The 24,141-nt window shown below is 31.3% G+C and overlaps 1 protein-coding gene across 2 annotated transcripts in view; it reads right to left on the bottom strand.

The window, feature by feature from the left end:
* LOC127712260 (neural cell adhesion molecule 1-B-like) overlaps positions 1-24,141 on the bottom strand; it is a 210,506-nt gene that overhangs the window by 154,300 nt on the left and 32,065 nt on the right. The window lies entirely within an intron of this gene.

The following is a 24,141-nucleotide window of genomic DNA, read 5'->3' as shown; positions in this document are numbered from 1 at the left end:
CCATTCAGATTAAAATCCGACGATAAATCACTTTCTGTCATATCAATATTGAGGATAAATATACGGGATTGTTTTTACGATAATGAAAACAACTCTTTAAAAATGTTGTTTATCCGAACAGCTGTTCATAATTGATGTACACATGTTTTGTCATTTTTTTATTTGTATGTACACATGTTTTGTCATTTTTTTATTTGTATGTGCACATGTTTTGTTATTTTCTTTATATGCATGTGCACCTGTTCTTTTATTTTCTGTATTTGTTTGTGTACCTGGTTTGTTACTTTCTTTGTATGTGTACGGGTTTTGAGGCTTTTTGTTGTTGTTATGTGCGCCTGGTTTTTTTTACTATCCTTGCTTGTTATTATACCGGTTTTGTGGCTGTGTCTTGTTGTAATGTGCTCCTGGTTGTCACTGTCCTTGTTTATTATTGTACATGTGTTATGGCTTTGTGTTGTTGTCATGCACACATGTACTTACCATCTATTAGCAAAGGTATCGACCCAGTGGTAGTTATAACATTAACAGTACTAATTTGACTACACGAGATGCGCATTTCGACAATATATATATCTCTTCATAAAGTTGATTTGAGACCTTCCTTCTTGAATTTTCCTCGGAGTATTTTTGTGATTTCACTTTTTTCAGTGATGCTCGAGGAAAACATATTTGAACATCCAAAACTTATTCAAATAATGAAGAGATACTAAATCAAAAAGGAAAAGAAATTTTAGACAAAGCAAGACAAGGAATCTGAGCTTTTCAGAGGGAGATAAATTCCGTAATCAAAAATAATTTTAAAAATTTTGTAACAGCAAATTTTGATAACACAATATCTGTATGTTCATACCAATATCAAAGTACTGGCTACTTGGCTGGAGATGACCTCGTGGACTAACAGGTAGAGGTAATAACTTGATGAGCATGTGATACATGTAATCTATTTTAATCTATAGCATTTCATAATGAGACTTTAAATGTGAGAATATTTATATTAGAGCGGGATCAGATATTTAAAAATTGTGAATGTAATGATCATTGATTTATTCCCCTTTGTCTGAAATTTTTACAAGGTTTTAATTACATGTAAAAGTAATAAAATCACTACAAATCCGAGCCTTATTTGTGCCTTTTGGATTATAGATACAAAGATTTTGTTTTGAATAAAATTGAGAATGGAAATGGGGAATGTGTCAAAGAGACAACAACCCGACCATAGAGCAGACAACAGCCGAAGGCCACCAATGGGTCTTCAATGCAGCGAGAAACTCCCGCACCCGGAGGCGTCCTTCAGCTGGCCCCTAAACAAATATGTATACTAGTTCAGCGGTAATGGACGTCATACTAGACTTCAAAGTTTAGTTGTACCTGTAGAAAACTTACTACAAACGGGATATCACATGTTTGTTTCTACGGTGATGAAAAACTAGTTTATATATAAGAGTCCTTAAATTCACATACGACCGATATGAACTTATCAGTTCGATAAGTTAAACTTATCATAAAAGGTTATCAATGTAATACTGTAATACGATCTTTTAATATTGTTTTATTTGTACTATCATCGATTTTGTTATGAATAAATTATAATATAACTTAATATTTATTTATATGCAGTTATGAACACATGTGGTCCTGCATACTGTTTTTAAATTGGACAATAGTAATTATATTAAGTTCTTATGAGACCAGCAATATCATTTTATATATCATCTTGCTCTCCTCTCCCAGAAAGATTACTGATCGTCTTCTTATATTCAGTTGATATAACCCATAAACCAATGGTTGTTCCTGCGTACAGTAAGTCCATTAGGTTAATGGAAATCACAAAAAATAATTTGAATTATTGCCCTTTACACACTGTAAATATGATAAGGTTTGTCAATAAAGCTAAGGTTTTGTTGATAACATTGCGTTCAAAAAGGTACAGTTTAGGGATGTCGTCCTTATAAAGCCTACATTGTTTCTGGAATAAGCATCTGCATACATTAAATGGGGCTCATAATAACGTTAGAGGTGTTATCACAGTCTCGACTATGAATAGGTATTAAATTGTTAAAGAAAATTCCGACTAGAAAATTTTGTTTTCCATATACAGGGACGCAAAATGCATAACAATAAATATCGTAGCAACAAAACAGCATAGGCTTAAACGTCACAGTTAAAAATCTTCTTGTGTCAATATTTGATAAGGCTTCTGTAATAAGATTGCATAGATTTATAAACTTATCTTTACAACTAAAATATTTAGATTATTCTACTGAAAAAGTATCTTTTTAATTCTATTGAAAGATTCACAAGTATCTTCAACTTCACCATGCATAATAAAATAATACAACATACCACGTACAAGACGTTTTACAATATCTCTACTGATATATCGGTGTTATACATTATCATAAATACTCAGAATCAAATCGCATTTTGATATATTGCACCATAAAGAAATAATTTAAAGGACAACTTTAAAAATAACATATATTACCGCAGAGTTATATCTCTGCACCATACAGATATATGAAAGTATAACTCATCAATGACTTTGAATGATGGTATGTATGATATGTAGAACTTATAAGTTAAAAATTATTTAAAATATTAAAGTTATTCCTCATTACATTATTAAAACTATTTTATCAATCCTTAAAAGGGATTAATAGTGACATCAAAGTGCAGTAAGGAATTGGTATAGATTATATAATTTCAAAACGTTTCTTTACGTTAAGAGTTGTCTTAACCAATCATTTTCTACATAAGGAAATACCTGTACCAAGTCAGGTATATGACAGTTGTTTTCCATTCGTTGCATGTGTTTGAGCTTTTGATTTCGCGATTTGATAAGGGACTTTCCGTTTTAAATTTTTCTTGGAGTTCGGTATTTTTGTCATTTTACTTTTTATGTATTGAATAGAAACTATTATCAATCTGCAATTGATTGACGCCTTATCAATGAATGAAATATTTGCACAACAGAAACACGCACACGCTTTTGTGTAGTTTGTATTGCATAAATTTTATTTTTCTACATAACTATTTATGGACAGTTGTTCGTAATGAAGACAACGACACGCATACTATAACATGCTCATTCGCAAGAAATGCACATGTTATAGGTGGCGCGGTTAACCAGGAAAAACGGGGTGATTGATATCAATTAACAAACGTATATTGAATGTCATAATGTCAAGGACGAATTGTATTAGGAACAACAATTCAATAGTGTGAACAATACTGGTGATAGCGTACAGAATGATTGATAGAGGGTACATCCCGGAAGTAATAACTAAATATCTACTTATAATGTTAAGAGAGGACATCCTACTCAAGTTCAATTAAATAAACAATAGACGATTCACCCGGTGCACTTTACAGGGAACAATATAGAAATTAAATATAGAACGATCGTGAAACAATTAAACACCAACAAAATTAGATAAAAAATTGGAAACTATACCAACGGCAAAATAAAAATGCATATAAAGTATTCAGGCGAGTTTGAGGCGCCATCATTTGTTTTGTTATAGTAAGATAAATCGACTTTATGGGGGACATTTTAACATTTGCTCTAATACAGTCTAGTTAAACAGACTTCATGATTTTAATATTACTGAATTTATCAAGTTGTTTTTTAGCATTGATGTTTTTGTAAAAGCATTAACGCTACCAATTTTACCTCACCAGTTGCAAATTTCAACAGTTATTTTTTTCCTAGTGCTGTTCGAAGCAACACATATTTTATAGGCGAAATCCTTATATGTTAAAACGTTGAAGAGCCATACCGTATTCAGTAGTAATAAATATTTTTAATTAGACACGTTTTGGTAATTTGACTTTGTTTAATATCTTATGATTAAATTATCATTATTGTTTAATCTTTAACCTGTTGATTTATCTCTACGTCTTTTATGTCATAAAAATGTAATCGTTTGTGTATAGAGTGGTCAGCAAATAGTATTTTTTATAGTAGGATTTTGTAACGACAATATAAGAGGAAAATGGTAGAAATGAGCAATCTTATTTTTTTTTAATTCATTTTTTCTTTCCTCCATATACATTATATATTGTATAAGATAAGTCACTTACTGGTGCATTTAAACTTTCTTCAAATATCATACTTTGAAATAATGTGCATTCTTTTAATCGAGAGTCAGTTCTTTATCTGAAACATTTGACGACAATTTGTAGCAGATATTTTTGTACTAAAGATATACTTATTATCATGATTATAATGATTGAAAAGATAGGATTAATTATATGATGCCTATTGTTAAGTGTCCTAGGTAAGTTTATGAGATGTTAATGTTAATGTCATTATGGTACCGTTTTAAGCTCTTTCTATCTATCCACAAAATCAATTGAGGACCCAAAGCGCGTAATATTTACCTATATACAAACACCTTAAATCACAATACAATATAGATATTAGCCTAGAAAATCATACCGAAGCTGATTGTACTATATAAAGATGTCAAGATTAAAGAAAGAACTCTTGACTATTCAAATCTATGGAAAAAAATCCGTTCGAAGAGCTTCTCAATCAAATGCGTTCAATTAGTGTCATGCTGATACATTAATTTGATCAACACTAGTGTTATCTTGACAAAGAAAGTGGCCATTTATTTGTTTCACACTTACACAGTTGAAGTATTGTATGATCTGTGCTTGTTTTACAAGTGTTCTGAATGTTTTACATGGATGCCAGGAGACAATTAAATCCACTTCTTGTTCTTGCCCAACATCTTTGAATTGTCTCTATTTATTTTGTTCTTAATAGATATATACATCAATACATTATTCCAGAACTTATTTGTGTATTTGTTTATTTGCTTATCCGTCACTGGTTGGGTGTCTGTTCCTGTTTATACATGTTTCAAATCTCTAAAATAATTAGTCCATTTTCCTAAGGTTTGTTTCATTTCATAGTATTGAATGTTTGTTTCACATTCTTGGAATATATTTTGACATTAAAATATTCTGTTGTGGTCATGCGATTTTTAATTTTTTTTTTATCTTTTCATCATATAACATATCTACATTTGAAATATTCGTGCGGATTTATATTGGAGTTAGTTTTTTACTCGAGTAGATCCATTCTCGAGGACCTAAATCGATTAGTCCAACTCGGGTTGACTAGAAGTATTAATTTAGTGTGAATGCGTATGCGTGCGCAACCTTCCCGATTCGAAGGGAAAACTTCTTCATCCAGTTGACTCTCAAAATGGACGAGATAGAAAATTTCTTTTTATGGATGACGACAATAAACATCTTTATCTTTAAAATTTAATATGACTAAAGAAATTATATCCGTTTTAGCTGCAATGTTGCCAAGAGCAGTATTTCCACGAAAAAGAAATTTTGCAGAAAGAAAAAACGGTACCTAGATTATCACCAAAAATGTGAAATCATATTGACGATATATCATGGCCAAAGGAATACGACGACCAATAGTCCAACCAAGTATGAAAGCTTTCTTGCTGTTAAACGGTCTCTGAGTATGAAAGCTAATCGAACAGGCAGGCAGACGGACGGACAGATTGACTTACAGACATGCAGACTGACGGAAACAATTATCATATCCTCTGTAGTAATAAACATATGTACGGCCGGAAATTCTGGAGAAGCCAACATGATTGACAATGATTAGTAAAGGGAATTGATTTTGTAATAAATTCACATTTAAGTCTCAGAAGCTACTTTTACAGAAGTTATTTTTTCTGTTCTATTGCTAAACATTACCGACTGTATGTACACATGCAAAATGCTATTTTGTATCATACTCTTCTTTGCTATTCGTGTTTTTTTTTTTGTTTCATTTTTTTTAATCACAAGACTGCACGCACTAAACCCTAAAAGATTATCTATGTTTAAATCTCATATCTATATGCAGTATGACTTAAATGATAAATGATGTAATTTAAAAGACTCCGTACAGTAGATTGTGTCATGTTGTTATTCTAACTTATAACTTTAGTGTAACCAGGATAAAGTAAGTAAACTTCTTATAAAGATATATGATTCAGTAATTTGTTTACTTGGTATGCGCATTGGAATCGTATATTTTTTTTTATCTAACACTGTGATGTAACCACAGCTATATGTAATGCAGTGTTCAATACATTTGAAGTTGAACGCACGAATAAGATAATAATCCATAAAAGATATATCTATTATATCGACAAGAAGCATTAGGTGTGAATGAATAATCATATTCGGGCTAATTAAATAGTAAGTATATTGGTGATATTAATACATACATGTATACAGGTATATGAATTATAATGATAATGCATTGGTGTTGTCATAATGATTAAGCATTTTCAACGATATTAGATCGACAAAACAATACTTCCTTTTGAACGGGTCTGAATGCACTTTTATACCGTGTGCAGATACACTTTCAAAATATGATTTTAAAAATAGATGTTGAGATAACAGGAGAAAAAAAAACAAGAAATCAATCAGCCACAAAACAGATGAAGCTACCATAATAGTCAAAATATACAAAATTACAAATCTTTTTTTTTTTAAGAAGTAAAGGTTGAAAATTACCACAAGAACAACAACTAATTCAAAAAAGTAATACTATAGATGCATTGTATATTTCTATGTACAAATGTAATAGTCTAATTTGAATGGTATCTATAGTTTTGTATTCCTGTTTCTGTAACACTTCATGTCTCTTGTTTTTAACTTAATTGTGTAAGTGAGGAACACATATATGATTCTGTATAAATCAGAAGTACGTTATAGATATATTTTCAATTGTTGCATTATTGATACAGAAATAATATCGGGTCATATATCCATACAAGAAGTCTGCATATACCATGGAATTCCTTTGAGTTTTTTAGCTTACGAATTGGCAATACGGAATCCAATGCCTATACTATATACCTTCTCCAACAACGTTGTGTCCTTTCTCTTTAGATTCAACAGAGGGCCTGTTTTGCTCCATCAAAACGCCGTGTCGTACCACAATAGATTTTAGTGGTGGTAATTTTTATTTTGCAGGAACATCCAAGTTACCGATCTGTTGATTTTACTCAAGATGCTTTTGTAGTAATGAAGAAATCCAGATCCACTTCATCAATCTTTTTGAATAATTTTCTATAAAGTGAGAAATCGTAGTAAAACATCTTAGAAAATGTGTATGTCTTTTATCGTAATCGTCTCCAATATGACGAAGTCTAACACTCATACCATATCTGTGGTAAATGTCTCCAATCTTTATGTTTTTATCCATTATAAAGCCAATTTAATAAACAATAGTTAATATCAAAACTTCGGACGCATGGAATTAATAGCGTGTTGTTTTCATTTTTTCTATAGCTTTAACACCTGTATTTGTTATCTATCGAATTAAATATCATAAATACATTTACAAATTTTACCCCGATTTTTTATCTGACTGAATGTTTGGGTATTTTTCTTAACCTTATTTTAGATAATTTGAGCTGCATAAAAATAAAAACAAACGAACAGATCTATTAATTCTAATGAATAATTATTGTATTTTTGGGCATACTGAAATATCTTAAAATAACAGCTTATCATATGGTTCTGATAACGATTAAAAGACAATTCAAAGAAAATTTTAAAATAAAAAAAAAAGAAATATACGTTCATGATTTAACTATTAGTTATAATAATAATGTAAAAGACTATACGAATACTTTCATTAACATATATTGATTTGATCATTAATGTATTTGACAAACTTACACAGTTATAGTAACACATTCGTGGTTGTTGTATTTAAATTTTGACACATATGTGTGAGGTAATTGATATTTAAAAAAGTATGGTATCATTTCCCTTAATGTATTATTTTTCCATGTGATAAGTTACAATGAATTGTATTTGATATACTTTAGTAACTACTTACCAAGTAAGAGACAGCTACACGTTACAATTGCAAACGAACTTTTAGATTATCTAATGGTGCATTATATAACCCAAAGATTTGCATAATAAACATTATATAAGATATAAAACTCCTATAAGAGCTTTCTTACATTTTGACGAAAGGTACGGACGAACGTAAAGGGAACATGTATTATATTTCTACGATAACACCGAGAGTGTATATTTTATCCAGTAAAACAGCATTCTTTTCAAACGTATCTTTAAAAATCTAAGTATATCGCAAATAAAACATGCTTTTTTAAATATGAAGATAAAGAAAAATAGTTTCAAATACACTTACGTCCGAAACTTTACTATACTTATGTTAACCACAATTACACACATTTGCGCGGGAATTTTTCAAGCATGCGTTTCACCATTAGCATTCAAATGAAATCATTAAAGTATGATACTCTAAATTTTACGAAAAGATTAACAATTATTTTTATTTTTAATGTCAGAGTATGCATTCATCAAATTGTCAAAATGGTTCATCGAGATCTGAAAGATAAGAATGTTACAATGTTCCCAAAAAGTAATGTGAAATAAATCAGAGGAAAATTGTGATGAAGTTTTTTTCTATTAATTTAAAGGTTAAATGTGAAAACACTTGCGATCGTAGGACAACAATGTGAAATGGAACAAAAGCTAGAGCCACCCTTCTTTGAGAGTTAGATGGTCGTTGCCTTAATACTCCATAGAGATACGCAACTGTTTAGGGACCATTCTTTAAACTTCGTTAATTTGTTTCTTAAAATCATCTAATAATTGTGGACCAATCAATAGTACATTTATCACTTACACTAAGTCGTCAACACGAGCGAGAGGGGTAATAAACACATACATCCCATCTAAAACAACTTTGATTTAACTACTAGTAGATATATAGGATACATGTTCACGAGACAACAGCCAACCAACAAGTAGATGATCATCAACATCAATGCAAATGAAGTTTGATATGAACGTGACTTTATTCACACTATATAACAAGCATTTAATGGTAAAAAAGGTAAAAATAAAAACCAAACAACAAGTTATACTCAAGAAAAAACAGAAAACTTGGGTGTTTAGGAAAATTAAATCGTTTCTGTCTCTGACTTAGTAGAACATATGATAGACCAAGGCGAAGACCTATAATTGTAGGATAAGAATATTTCTGCTAAGTAGAGAAACTCGGCTGCGCTCTACTGCTGAATCCGCCTTTGAGCGCAAATTATAGATTAACTAATCATAGATTTTGCTTTTTTCATTTACATACACATTATAACACCTAAATGTATATCAAGAAAATAAATCTACAATCTTTCACAATATCTTATTAACTATTAAACAGACTGAGTAAACATGCTTGAAAGATTGATGAATAATGTTCTCCTAATCTCCATTGGCAAATATTTCACGAATGTTCAGAACAAAAACGCAATTATGCGCTGAACGAACGATTACATAGGAGAGTTTAACTCCGGTGTATAGACACACCACACGGCGACAATAGGTATCAGTCAGGGGGAGGCGGGGAATTTCTACAATTTATTTAACGAGCCCGGCATAATATATTTTGGAGGTATTTTATTTCAATTTTACTGTTTTTTAGATTGCAAATTTTTTAATTAAGGTAGTATTTATATTTTATTTTATCTTATTTTTCTTGTGTGAGTGGGCAAGCCAATTTATTTGTCTTATTATTTTCTTATGTTGGATAATGCAAAGTTGTAATGTTTGGGGTGAGAGGGTAGGAGTTCGAGCATATTTTTAGGGGTATTTTTTTTCTTCTGATGGAGAGCCTATGTTTAGAATTTGTATTGAGCTATCTCCTTCACCATATTATATTGTTACCTCTCGTACGTCCCGAAATTCCTTGATCGCACGAAAATTCAAGTTGAACACGTGTTGATGTGCATGCAGTGTAATGGTCCTTGATGGGCAACCATTGGGGCGAAACGTCATTCAAGTTCCTTGACGCATCGATTAAGATTATATAACTATGTCAAAATAAACGATCCCTTAAACGAATCTTACGTATGATTCGTCAAGCGTACGTACCTTTCGTCAAATTGTAAGAAAGCTCTATAAAGTAATTGTATAACGTTACATACGTAAATGTAATGAGCAAATACAAAACGATCAGAAATATCTTTTCCTCGTTTAGGAGTGCAGATCATTTTTGTTAATTTTGTAAGACAAATATATATGTAAAGTTAATTATTGCAAACTTTTGCTTTTCAGATACTTGTGGTATATCTAAATCACCATTACAAACTAAAGAATAAAACAATATTCCTTTCGTCTCTGTGTTAATTCTGTGTAAATCGTTTTGATGACGATTTTTGTTGAAGATCAGACTGAAAAATGTTGAAATCCCTTTTGGAAAGATAACAGTAGACAATGTTTGTTTTCGTGTTTTCAGTCTTTAAATGGTGTTGTACTGGTATTCGATGGGAATGTGTCTCACTGAAAGTCGTAACTCATGCATTTTCTTTCTATGGGTAAAATACACAATAATATTGCATTATAAAAAGTAAAATAACAAAAATAGCGAACTCCAAGGAAAACCGAAAACGGAAAGTCGCTTAACAAAAGGCAAAATCAAAAGCTCAAACACCTGATGTAGTAAAAGATGGATCAAACCTTGTTTTATAGCAAGCTAAACCTCTCAATTGTATGACAGTCACATAAAATGTAATTATATTGACAACAATGTGTGACCAAAATAAACGACATAATAGTTTTATCAAAAATTGGTGGTACAGCAGTAAACATTGTGTTTTAATCTTAATCACTATAAAAGCGAACCACTATGTCAACAAAGAATAACAAAATGGCATGTAGACACTCTATAGACCAAGCACATAAGCAAAAATGAAGGACAAAAATATAAAATGATTAAAGTACATTAACACAAAGGTGGGATGTAAAAATACAGATCCACGCCAAAAGGATATTACCAAAAAATGGACTAAACAGCAAATGTAAAAAAAATTACAAACACAAATACAAAGAACACTATAACACGTAATTAAGATGATAAACAACGTCAGTTCCTCGAATACAATACTTCAAGACTATCATAAAATTGAGAATGGAAATGGGGAATGTGTCAAAGAGACAACAACCCGACCATAGAACAGACAACAGCAGAAGGTCACCAACAGGTCTTCAATGCAGCGAGAAATTCCCGCACCCGGAGGCGTCCTTCAGCTGGCCCCTAAACAAATATATATACTAGTTCAGTGATAATGAACGCCATACTAAACTCCAAATTGTACACAAGAAACTAAAATTAAAAATAATACAAGACTAACAAAGGCTAGAGGCTCCTGACTTGGGACAGGCGCAAAAATGCGGCGGGGTTAAACATGTTTATGAGATCTCAACCCTCCCCCATGTATTATTTGTAAAGATGATACGGAATATTTATCTACAAAGTCTCGGTATCGTCCGATGAACTTTATAAGAAAAAAGACGAGCCGTTCTTTGACATAACCCTGGTTCATCAACTTTCTGCTGAGATACTGGTGATGTTGTATAAAGTCTGTGTAGAGCTGCAAGTTCTTTAATACCTAATGAGTTTGGATATGTATATTCCATGTTCAGTTGAGGTTGGTATATTGATGTTAAGGTTTGGGGAAATTATAATTTCCAAACTAAAATCGTTTGTCATAGATTCCGGTTTGAAGATGACTACTTATGTCAAATTCAAGGTATAAATCTAAAAACGAGGCGGACGAAGCCGTGTCTATTTGTTTGTTTAATTTCTAGCTCTGAAGGATATATCAATGGAACCCGATCAGAAAAGTTTGGATTGATAATGGAAAGAACATCATCAATTTATCTAAATGTGAAATGACATGATCTGGCTTATTTTGTCTTCTTGTTTTTGACAAGTATCTGAAGGAACTTCTTCGCATATTAAAAGAAGAAAAGGTTGGCAAGGAGAGAGGCGCACATTTCGTTTCCATAGGAATGATGACAATTTGCTGAAAATGTCTACCTCCATATTCAACAAATATGCTCTTTTACTCTTTACTCTTTACAATATACTGATTACTTGTGTGTGGTCCTTTGTGTAGCATGATTCACCTTTTTGTTCACTATTAACAAAATATATTTAGACGATTTTTCAATTTGACAAAGGGAATAAACCTTCATGTGTTAATTGGTTACCCAAAAACACTTAAGTTTTATGTACCAAGTTTTTTTGGAAATATTTAAGAAAGGACTATTATTTTGCACCTTTTCATGTGGTTGGTAGTGTAAAACCTTAACAGTTGTAAATGGGATCCAAAAATAAGCTTAATCAATTAAAGAAAATAGTACAATGATTCTTAAATGTCTTTATTCCATTTAGAATATACACTACTAGATAATAAAAAAAAAATGAGGGAATTACATGAAATCTAAGAACGTAACTTTTCTCCCGTAAATGTTCCAATATCCAAAAGTTTCATCACTTCTATTTTAAACATATTATAACGTTCCAGTAAGCAGTAGGGGGTCGTTTTACTTTTATTTATATTGCATTATAACATTACGAATATCAATGCCTTAACAACAAAAAGGATCTAAGCAATGGATTGAAATCCCATGCTTCTAGTTCTAGTTTTTAAAATATAAATGTCGAAATGCACATCTGGTGCAGTAAAAGAAGGGCACTGTTAATGTTATAAGTGATAACATGGAATAGAACTTCCAAACAAATTTTCTGCAAAGTTTCAAATTAATTTGATACCTACAGCTACATTTTATCTATACATAGAATAGTATTAATAAGTTTGTTTTAATTTCCATCCTCTAACACAACATGAAAAGATCTATTTCTGTAGGACCTATATACCATATGTCTTTCTGACGTGTCACTAGTTCCTTGACACTGATAATTCAATGTAGAGTGAATTTGAAAAGTGAACTTCAAAGTAAAACTATATTTGAATTATATTTACTTTTGACGTTGATACATTCACAAATTAAATCACTATGAGCATGTAAATTGAAAGAAGGTATATTGTTTGACGACATGAAGACTACAACCAACAGCAAAAAATGCCCAAAAGACATCTAGAGATTATTAAAGGGCCTGTGAAAATATTGCATTTTTTTTTTTGTTTTACAGAAAATATATATAAAATCTTCAATGAACAACACGGGTACTTAAGATACAAAAAAAAAGGTTCGTATGATATCACTTGTATTCTGTTAAATATCGAGCCTTTACTTCGCGGTTGTCTTTGAAAGCTTTTTAAAAATAACTTCAAGGCGAGGATTAAATATGTGTGTTTACAAACACAAACGATCGTAAACTAGCACGCCTATCTATAGTAATTACTTATGTTTAGAAAACGTGATATGCAATATAACCTGTTTTTAATTTGACTCTTTTGTTATGCAATATTTATCTTAAAGATAATCCCAAGAACTATAACATTATATCGAATTATTTGTGGGCATGTTGCCATATTATTATTCATATCCACATTTCATCATTCAGGACTTTTGTTTTTAACACGACATGATATAGTGTCATTACCGGTCACAAGGAACTGATTTTTGACCTTTTTTTTCCATTAAATGAAGATTTTTTCATTTGTATATGTTTAAGGCGTATTTAAAGCACTAAACGTTAATAAGAAAAAAAAAATGTACTTTATACGAATAAGAATACGACTACGAATACTTTATTAAACCAATTATCGGCCCATCAGGGGCATTTTACATACATGTATAATGATAACAAATAGACATAAGTAAAAAAAAAAAATGTTAGGAATCCATTCTTTGTTTTTATCTACTGTAAAAATGTTTTTTTGTTTTTTAAAGGAGGTTAAGTTCCTAGGAGACAATAACAAACCATTTATCGACCTATATAAAAATATCTAACGATAAAAAGAAGAAACGAAGAAAAGAACAACCAAGTCCAGGAAAGAACAACACTGAAACAAGGGTAAATTCACATGATTTAGAAAATAATTAATGTGTGTATTATACGTGGTCTGAATTCGACTGTAGACTGAAAAACATACATTGCAGTGCTTTGGGTGAATGTATGGAGTTTTGATTATCCTTTTACATGTTTCGTGAAGAGATGTGCACGTTTAAACTGTGCTTGTACTGTCGTTATGAACTCATACAAGGGATTAAAGAACGTTTTTGTAGTACCATATGGTTTTTTGCTTATATACGTGTTTGATATATATGATTTATTCATATAATGACATGTCATTTCTGATATTCTACAGAAGAATTCTTTGGTGAACATCGATTTATAGTAATGAGCATCAATTATATTTCGGCAATGAATCGAAAAAATATTTAACAAAACTTCTGAACTCCAAGGCAAATTAAGAAATGTGAAAGTCCATGAAAGGACAAAATCAAACGTTATTAACCACCGAAACAAGTGAAAAAAAAACACAACTGTCATAAAATTAGATTAATCTATTTAATTAGATTCTGCTATTATATCTATTTTCATGCATATATTATTTTACGGTTTATATATTTTTTCATGGAATACAATAAAACAAAGCAACAATGTATGTTTCTCTTCAGAAGTCTGTTGATATGCGTGTCTATGGGATTCTGTCTATTTGACGTAATATCCACATCACCCTTTCTAAATATGTTTTGCTTATGTTAAACACCAACCTACAATGTTTAATAACGGCATCAAATCGTTCTTTATTCAGTTTAAATTATCAAAAATGTCGCGATAAAACATTTCAGCAAGTATTCTTAGTCTTACAAACGTTTAAGTCATCTAACGAGAAGTTATCTTAGATACACATTGAACACAACGTATAGTCCGCTATAAAAGGCCCCGACATAAAAATATAAATCATTTCAATTTAGTAAACGAACTGCCTCATTTATAAAAAAACAATTTACGAAAAACAAATATGACAGACATAAACTAACGACAACCACTGAACTTCAGGCTTCTGACTTGAGACAGGCACATATAGAATGTGGCGGGGATGATCTAGTTTGTTGGCGCCAAACCCTCCCCTAACATGAGACAATGGTGTAACAGTACAACATAAGGACAAACTATTAAACTCTGTTAGAAAAAGCTTAACTCATCAGATCGATTCAAAGCAGAAAAAAAAACGACTGACAAAAACATAGCCGGACGTGGCCGATTATTTATACATCCCCTATACAACAAACACACTGAGTACATAACTGTGAGTTCTTGCAGCTACTGACAGCTTGTTAAAAGCCAATAAAAACTAAAAAAATTAAATATCATGTATCAAAGACTGAAATATCAATCAGTTCACATCCAACATACAATATATTTAGAGGTTGTGTGAATCAGATGTGGATACTAAAAAATTCCAAAGATCTTTTAGAGTACATACAATCTAAGACTCTTTCATCTTGTAACAGTATTAAAACATTTGACTTTTCTACACTTCACACAAGTATTCCCCATTCCAAACTAAAAGACAAATTGAAAGAGTTGATTTTGCTTTGTTTCATAAAAAAGAATGGCCAACGTAGATACAAGTATCTTGTCTTAGGGAGGGATAAATCCTACTTTGTCAAAAATCACTCTGGTTCAAACAAAAACTGGTTCAAACAAAAAAATCTCTGAAACTGACATTATCAAGATGCTTGATTTCTTGATTGACAAAATATTTATTACGTTTGGAGGACGTGTTTTTCAACAAACTATCGGCATTCCCATGGGAACCAACTGTGCCTCTCTTCTTGCCGACTTGTTCCTTTATTCTTATGAGGCTGACTTCATACAGGAACTTCTTAGGAAGAAAGAAAAGAAGTTAGCAATATCCCTTAACTTTACTGTCCTCTATATAGATGATGTTCTAATAGTTCAAAATTTGGTGACTATGTTGAACGCATCTATCCCGTCGAACTAGAGATAAAGGATACAACAGATAGAGTTAAGTCTGCCTCATATCTTGCCTTACATATAGAAATTGACAATGAGGGTCGGTTGAAAACAAAACTTTACGACAAAAGAGATGATTTTAGCTTCCCAATTGTGAAATTTCCATTTCTATGTAGCAACATTACATCAGCGCCTGCATACGGAATATATATCACCCAATTGATACGATATTTCCGGGCTTGTATTTCCTATCATGATTTCCTTGATAGAGGGTTGCTGCTCACAAGGAAGCTATTAAACCAAGAGTTCCAAATGGTGAAGTTGAAATCATCCCTTCGTAAATTTTACGGACGCCATCACGAGTTGGTTGACCGTTATGGAATATCCGTTTCACAGATGATATCGGATATGTTCCTTATGTCGTAACTACAATCCCGTTCCCTTTTCACAAATGTGACCTACCGAGGCTACCGGGTTTGTAATAACATGAGCAACACGACGGGTGCCACATGTAGAGCAGGATCTGCTTATCCTTTCGGAGCACCAGAAATCAACCCCAGTTTTTGGTGGGGTTCGTGTTGCTTAGTCTTTAGTGTTCTATGTTGTGTCTTGTGTACTATTGTTTGTATGTTTGTCTTTTTCTTTTTTAGCCATGGCGTTGTCAGTTTTTTTTTCGATCTATGAGTTTGAATGTCCCTCTGGTATCTTTCGCCCCCTCTTTCACGACAGATTGTGCACACAATGTGCATTTGTATATAAAAATAATATTGAGTTTGCTTTTAATTAACTGATAACAAAATCAAAATGGATACCAATAAAAACAACCTAGGTACACTTTCCTTAAATGATTTTTGTATTAAACACAGATTTCAAATAATTACTGATGTGTTCTACTCTCGCATATTAAAAAAGTTTTTCTCACTGTTTCAGTATAAAATGTGGACACTGTTGTTGTCTTGTTATGAATAGCGTTTTTTGTTTCAAAAGCACATGACAATATAGTTCCAGTAAACTGTTTTAATTGCAAGCAATGTTCCGTTTTGCCTTGTTCTGTTTGTGTAAATTCATTTGTTTGAAAGTTACTGTCTATGTTTATTCCTACATTTAAAATATGTATAATGGTATCACCAAACCGTTTGGTTATTGTATCTATCTGTTCATCTTAATTCCTTGTTTACATATTCAACCATTAATGATCAATCGCAAATTCTGACCGCTAAAGAAGATATTTTCTTATTGCAGACATCATAAAAAAAAGTAAAATCACAAAAATACCGAACTCCGAGGAAAATTCAAAACGGAAAGTCCCTTATCAAATGGCAAAATCAAAAGCTCAAACACATCAAACGAATGGATAACAACTGTCATATTCCTGACTTAGTATAGGCATTTTCGCATGTAGAAAATAGTGGGTTAAACCTGGTTTTATAGCTAGCTAAACCTCTCACTTGTATGACAGTCGCATCAAATTCATATAAATATATAGTTTATAATACAGAATACAATTTAGTTTCAAGTCGGGAAACATTTTGTTTTATCTTAAGTCGTGAAACATTACCCTTTACATAAATCAGACAATATTTCCGATTTACTATAATATTAGCATGATACTTGCAATATCTGGGAAATTAGAATTATTTCATCATGGACACATGACCAAAAATATCTGATATTTTTTTTCAGAAAAAAACACAATAATATTGCACTATAAAATTACTCATACGTGTTAATCATGAATATTTCAAAAACTTATCAATTTAATTTTAAGCTCGTAGCAAATAAGGAAGTTCGAATATTTATAAACCTCATAATGAAACGTAAACTTTAAAAATACATGTCAATTAAACCATGATCAATATGACATAAATTGAAATATTTCTACGCTATTTTACTTATACCATTGTTAATATGCTAAGAAAACACCTTGTATATTTTGATACTTAAAGAAAATTTGCTGTTACAAAATTAAATAGATGAAAAGGTTCGATGAAGAATACAATTAATCTAACATTTGAGTCGGATTATAGATCATTTATTGTTATGTTTTAAAGCAAAACTTGATTATTGTGAAAACCACATGCATATTGCGTCATTGAAACTTCGCATGAAGGATTATTATCAAGGATTTTGCAATGACATTAAAGTACCCACAATAGTTATAGATAACTATTTTGAAACACTGATAAATGATAGGAATCATTAATTTTTTTTCAATCCCCCCCAAAAAAAATCTTTCATATGAAAATCTCCAACTTAAATGTACACTTCAAATAGATATCAATTAAATAGTTTATTAATAGGATTGATGTTTATTAGAGAAAATAACAAACAACACATTAATATACACTTTTTACAGAGGAAAATTAAATCCTGATATAAATATTAACATAATTTTAAAAAAATATTAGTTTTGAATGTGTTTAATAATACATCATATAAAATTGAGAATGGAAATGGGGAATGTGTCAAAGAGACAACAACCCGACCAAAAAGCAGACAACAGCCGAATGCCACCAATGGGTCTTCAACGCAGCGAGAAAATCCCGCACCCAGAGGTGGTCCTCAGCTGGCCCCTAAATAAAATTATGTACTAATTCAGTTAAAATAAACGTCACACTAAACTCCAAAACATATAAATGAACTAAAATTAAAAAAAACGTACAAGACTAACAAAGGCCAGAGGCTCCTGACTTGGGACAGGCGCAAAATGCGGCGGGGTTAAACATGTTTTGTGAGATCTCAACCCCCTTCCTATCATATAAAACATTTCTAATAGATGTAAAAGCTTCTAAATATGATATAAACTAAAAGATGAAAGATCTCCTAGCAACAAAACAAACTATTCCCTTTAGGAGCAAGTAAGACGCATACATATCTTAACCTCTGTTATAAATAGTTTGCAAATCTGCCGCATACGCGGTCTACACAGTTCCAAATATTATCGGCATTTTAACGTCAAATAAGGTTAAACTCAACACGAATGATCGAGTTGAAATTTGTATCGTATGTTAGATATTTTCCCCGGATGTTTTCCGAAAGTCACCATTCAATTATTTACTGTAAATCAACTTATTTTCGCGGATACTTTATTTCGCGTTTAACCATTACTAACCCATTTCGCGGCGATTTATTTTCGCGATTTTCAAATTTGCTTGATGAAGTTAAATGAGGAAAGATCTAAATGTTACATATTTGCAACAATTTATGTTCGCGTTATTTTTTACATGTTTTCGCAATCTTATAAAAATTAACTTATTTTGTAAATAAGCGATTTAGTTCTATTTCTGTTTTGTTACATTTTGGCTGAATATTGATTCGTATGGCCTGTGATGTATGCGTATCAGGACACGTACATTTATCCTGTCGACACATTCGGTTGCGCTATTTTAGAAGTTCATGCGATTACCTCTATTTTTTTTTCCTTCGAATTATTACACTGTTAGCCACTTTGCAGTTTGAAGTATACTCAGAAGTTAACCTGTCGATATTAGAGTGAAGGATCGCCTTATATTTCACATTTGACAGAATCATTATACTAGTAGTGTGTTCATAAATAAAGGCAACAGTAGTATACCGCGCTGTTCGAAACTCATAAATCGATAGAGATAAAAACAAATCCGGATTACAAACTAAAACTGAGGGAAACGCATCAAATATAAGAAGAGAACAACGACACAACAGAAACACAACATTAAAATGTAACACACACAGAAACGAACTATAGTATAACAATGGCCATTTTCCTGACTTGGTACAGGACATTTTAAGAAAAAAATGGTGGGTTGAACTTGGTTTTGTGGCTAGCCAAACCTCGCACTTTTATGGCAATGTTAAATATAACACTAAAATGACACCATTACATAACATGAATACAGTACAACATTACGGACAGAGAATGACGCAAATAAACAATACAATATAGTACATCTGGACAACGAAACAACAAAAATACTGAAGTGAACAAACAACAAACGACAATGCAATACACACAGAAACAAACAATACGATAACAATTGCCATTTTCCTGACTTGGTACAGGACATTTTAAAGAAAAAAATGGTGAGTTGAACCAGGTTTTGTGGCTAGCCAAACCTCCCGCTTTTATGACAATGACAACATTACATGACAGTACTACAATACAAATAAATGGGAGAACATATAGGACAGAAAAACATACGAATAATAGCTAACAAAAGGTACCAGGTTTAACATTTAATACGCAAGACGCGCGTTTCATCCACACAAGACTAACCAGTGACGCTCAGATCAAAAAAGTTCGAAAGCCAAAACAAGAGCTATTATATAATGAGGTTGATAGATATTTAGACAAAGATTCTATTCTCAACAATTTTTATTGGAGATTGAGTTGTATTTCAAATATCTTTCAGTAATTAGGAGATGACGTTTAAATAAATCCAGCAGCATATCATTTGACAGGTTCATATCATTCAAATAGGTAAACAAACGAAAGTTAACGAGAATGTAAACGATATTATAAAGAAGGGTTTTCACCTATATTTTTACCTATTGTTTTTGTTTGTTTTGTTCACACATCGTTGTCAATATAATGGAATTTGATGCGAATGTCATACAAGTGAGAGGAGAGGTTTAGCTAGCTTTAAAACCAGGTTCAATCCACCATTTTCTACATAAGAAAATGCCTGTACCAAGTCAGGAATATGACAGTTGTTATCCATTCGTTTAATGTGTTTGTGTTTTTGATTTTGCCATTTGATTGGGGACTTTCCTTTTTGAATTTTAATCGGAGTTCAGTATTTTTGTGATTTTACTTTTTTCAAACATGTTGTAACAAATGTTTTACTTCCCGTAGCTTTTAATGTGATGCGTTGTTTTGTAATATATTTTAATAATATCTTAAAATAAAATTGATGCCCTAAAATGTATATCGTATGCATGTGATACAATGGTCCATCACAGTTTTCTGTTATACTGTGTCGTATATTTGCTCTATATTAAAACAATAATTTAGACTTTTTCTAAAAATTTTATTTAAACATGGGTATAAAGTGTAAAATAACGAATGTATAAAACAAAAATAAATAAAATAAAGAATATTCAAATTACAAAATCTGACTCAAAAGATTAAAATTCACTTTTAATCCATTACAGAGACATATTTTGTGCTGCCTTATTTAGAAAAAAAACATTGCAAAGTAAAACAAAAACCCATTACATACATACACAATTTTGGGGCCCTTTATAGCTTGCTGTTCGGTGTGAGCCAATGCTCCGTGTTGAAGACCGTACATTGACCTATAATGGTTTACTTTTATAAATTTTGACTTGGATGGAGAGTTTTCTCATTGGCACTCATACCACATCTTCTTATCTATATATGAGCAAATCGCCAGGCACTAACATTCGCATATCCATACTACTGTTTACAAATACAAGTTTTGAGATCACTATATAAAAGTTCGAGCAATATCTATAAAAAATACAACGATAAAATCAAAGAAGATTGGTCATTGTTATAAAGTCCATATTTACATAATCACAAAGTAGGCATTATAATGTTACTGTAATGTCATTGTAATGTCATTTTAATGTTTGTATAAAGTATATGTACAAAGTACACACATTCTTCTGAATCTTCCTCTCGGTTAAAAGGTGAATATACAGACATTAAGACATGTGTGATTTTTCCAGAACCAGTCTGAAGATGGATACCTGATGATGCACCTCCTTGCTCCGTTCAGAGTCTATGCCATTCCTCTAATTGTTTTTATCTTGATTTGTACATTTGAATTGTATTTACGAGATAAGGTAAGATAATGTTGTCTATTACAGATAAAGTCCAACAGTATCTGATGAACTAGTATTTGAATTCCAGCTTTCTGATTTAAAGAAGAGTTGTTGTTTTTTCTAGTTTTTGTATTCTCGTAATTTCTCCAAAGTCGCTGTCAAGAACATCAAATGCCGAGACGTTTTTTCTATCAGTGAACTCATAACTGAAAGGAAAGAAGATGATGGTCTGTTCTGTCTGCTTTGTCTGTTTTGGTACTCATCATTAAAACTATCCCCAAATCTTCTAAAACAGGATCCGCATTCTCTAGCAGCTCGTATTTGTGTTTCATCCATTGTATGTGTGTTTTATATTATGATTTGTGTATCTGATAGAAAGTAATCAACACATATTTATATAGTCAATTGTGCTGGTTATTTCACGCGACCTGAGGATTTTTAATTTTATTTTAGGAGCAATTGCAAGCGTATTACTTAGTCAGAAAAAATATTTTAAATACAAAGTTATATAAGTAACGCTTAATATAGATTCATACAGGTGACATTATTAGTAACCAGGAATTAAAATTTCATTTGAGGTTTCCATTCCGTTTATAGCGGAGTTATATGGAAGATTTGGATTTTGATCAAATTAAATATAGTCACGACAGGTACAAAGTCAGGATTGTATGAAAATGTTATTCCTGCTGTTTAAGGATATGTGTTTATTATTTGGGTTTGGGGTTCTATTTCATTCGACTGTAAAGTTCAATTGAATGTTGACCAACTTGCTTTTAAATTTCTGTGAATTTAAAAAGTAGCAAACTAAAGTATACAAGTAAGTTATTGAATTTATTTTTAACTAATGAAACGTTATAAATGTTATATGTACTATATGTATACATTACTTAGTTTCTAGATACGTGAATATAATTTAATTGCTTTATATTAGATTACGTTCAGTCAACATGTGAACACATCGAAAACGACTTTTGATTTGTTAAGGGGAATTTCTAAACGAAATACCGTCTAAACTACATGAGTAATTTCATATATAAACAAATCTGTCCTTTAGAAGTTACACTTCAAATAGCCTTGGCTTTAATAAATTTGAAAATATGCCAAGGTCAATCTTTATCTGACATAATTGATAAGTTTGATATACTTATTCAACTATTATGAAAAAGTTATTTTAATATCAACGTAAACATGAGTACTATATCTGAAAAAAAAAATAATAAAGCCTTCGTAACACATTACTAAAGCATTTACAACAAAAGATTTTTTTTGACAACATTTTAGATCATTTTCACAGATACTCTTTATGTCTTTTTGACAATTAAAGTTGAGCTGTCAATTAATGGAAATGCAAACGTCATGTCGAGACATATTAACTCACGCGATAAATCTCTAAGTTCGAATTCATGTGCGTTTGTAACCTTGGAATTAGCTACGAATATTAACTGGGGAAGGGGGAAGTGTTACATTTATTATGACAAACAAAAAAAGCCGTACGGTGACCTATAGTTGTACCTGTTGATGTCATTTGTTTTCTGGTGGAGAGTTAGCAATCATACCACACCTTCTTATTGTCATATGTATACAAATTAAAACAAATTAAAAAAAATTACATGGTCAAATTAAAGTACGTGCAAAAAATATAAATACTTATGATGTTTACCTTTAAAATCTCATAGATAGCGAACAAACGATTCTGAAGCAAGATTCAGCAGAACGTGCAGGCCTAGGACATGTTACCTCTATGAAAGTCTCAAAAGATTAACATAAAAATAAATGCGTCCACAGAGTTTTTAAGAGACAATTCTAATTTATAGTTGAAGTCACTAACAGTTGATTCTTCATTCGTCTTCGTATATCAATAACATTTAAGAAAGGAATTCTGCATTGTCCTGTTGTCTTTATTATTGTTAGAAAAAATACACACTTAATATAACACACGAAGCATGTATAAAATACCAACAACTGAGGGATTCGCATGACATTTTGCATCATACCATAACTTCTGCATATGTTCCGAGATCCAATTTTATCATTTCATTTCTATTTCACAGTCTTGGCTGCTTGATCCCAAATATTTACCTATTAAATCTGTTTTGGTTATTCACCTTATTTTGTCACTATAATGGAACTGTAAACAACTGTCATACAAGTGTGATGTTGTAGGTCTAAGCTTATGAAGCCCCAAAGACATCTCGAAATTAACGAAAGGTCTTCAAAATTTTGACGTCGAAAAACATCGTCATAATATGCCAAGCTCTTGATCAATTTGATCAATTTAGCCGTAAAAAGCTGCAAACACTTTACAATAAATAGAACACACATTTCATCAAATTAGATTAAAAGACATATATCTCAAAGATTCGAGTGAATATCAGGCCCTTTTCCCCTATCATCATTAAAGTACTTTAAATCTTATAAAATAACAAATTTCCAATCTGCTTAAGTGTTTTATCAACATAATCATTCGAACGATAAGAAGCACATATTTACCTATGTTACATAAGTTTTAGTCACTAGTTGTCATCTGTAAAATACGATTTTACATTTAAGCTATTTTAATTCATTTTGTAGTTATTATATATTATATATATAAGATGATCTCAAAGATTTATAAT

The sequence above is a fragment of the Mytilus californianus genome, unplaced genomic scaffold, assembly GCF_021869535.1.
Source record: "Mytilus californianus isolate M0D057914Y unplaced genomic scaffold, xbMytCali1.0.p SCAF_8, whole genome shotgun sequence".
NCBI classification, from domain to species: domain Eukaryota; kingdom Metazoa; phylum Mollusca; class Bivalvia; order Mytilida; family Mytilidae; genus Mytilus; species Mytilus californianus.
This window is presented reverse-complemented; position numbering and strand designations above follow the sequence as displayed.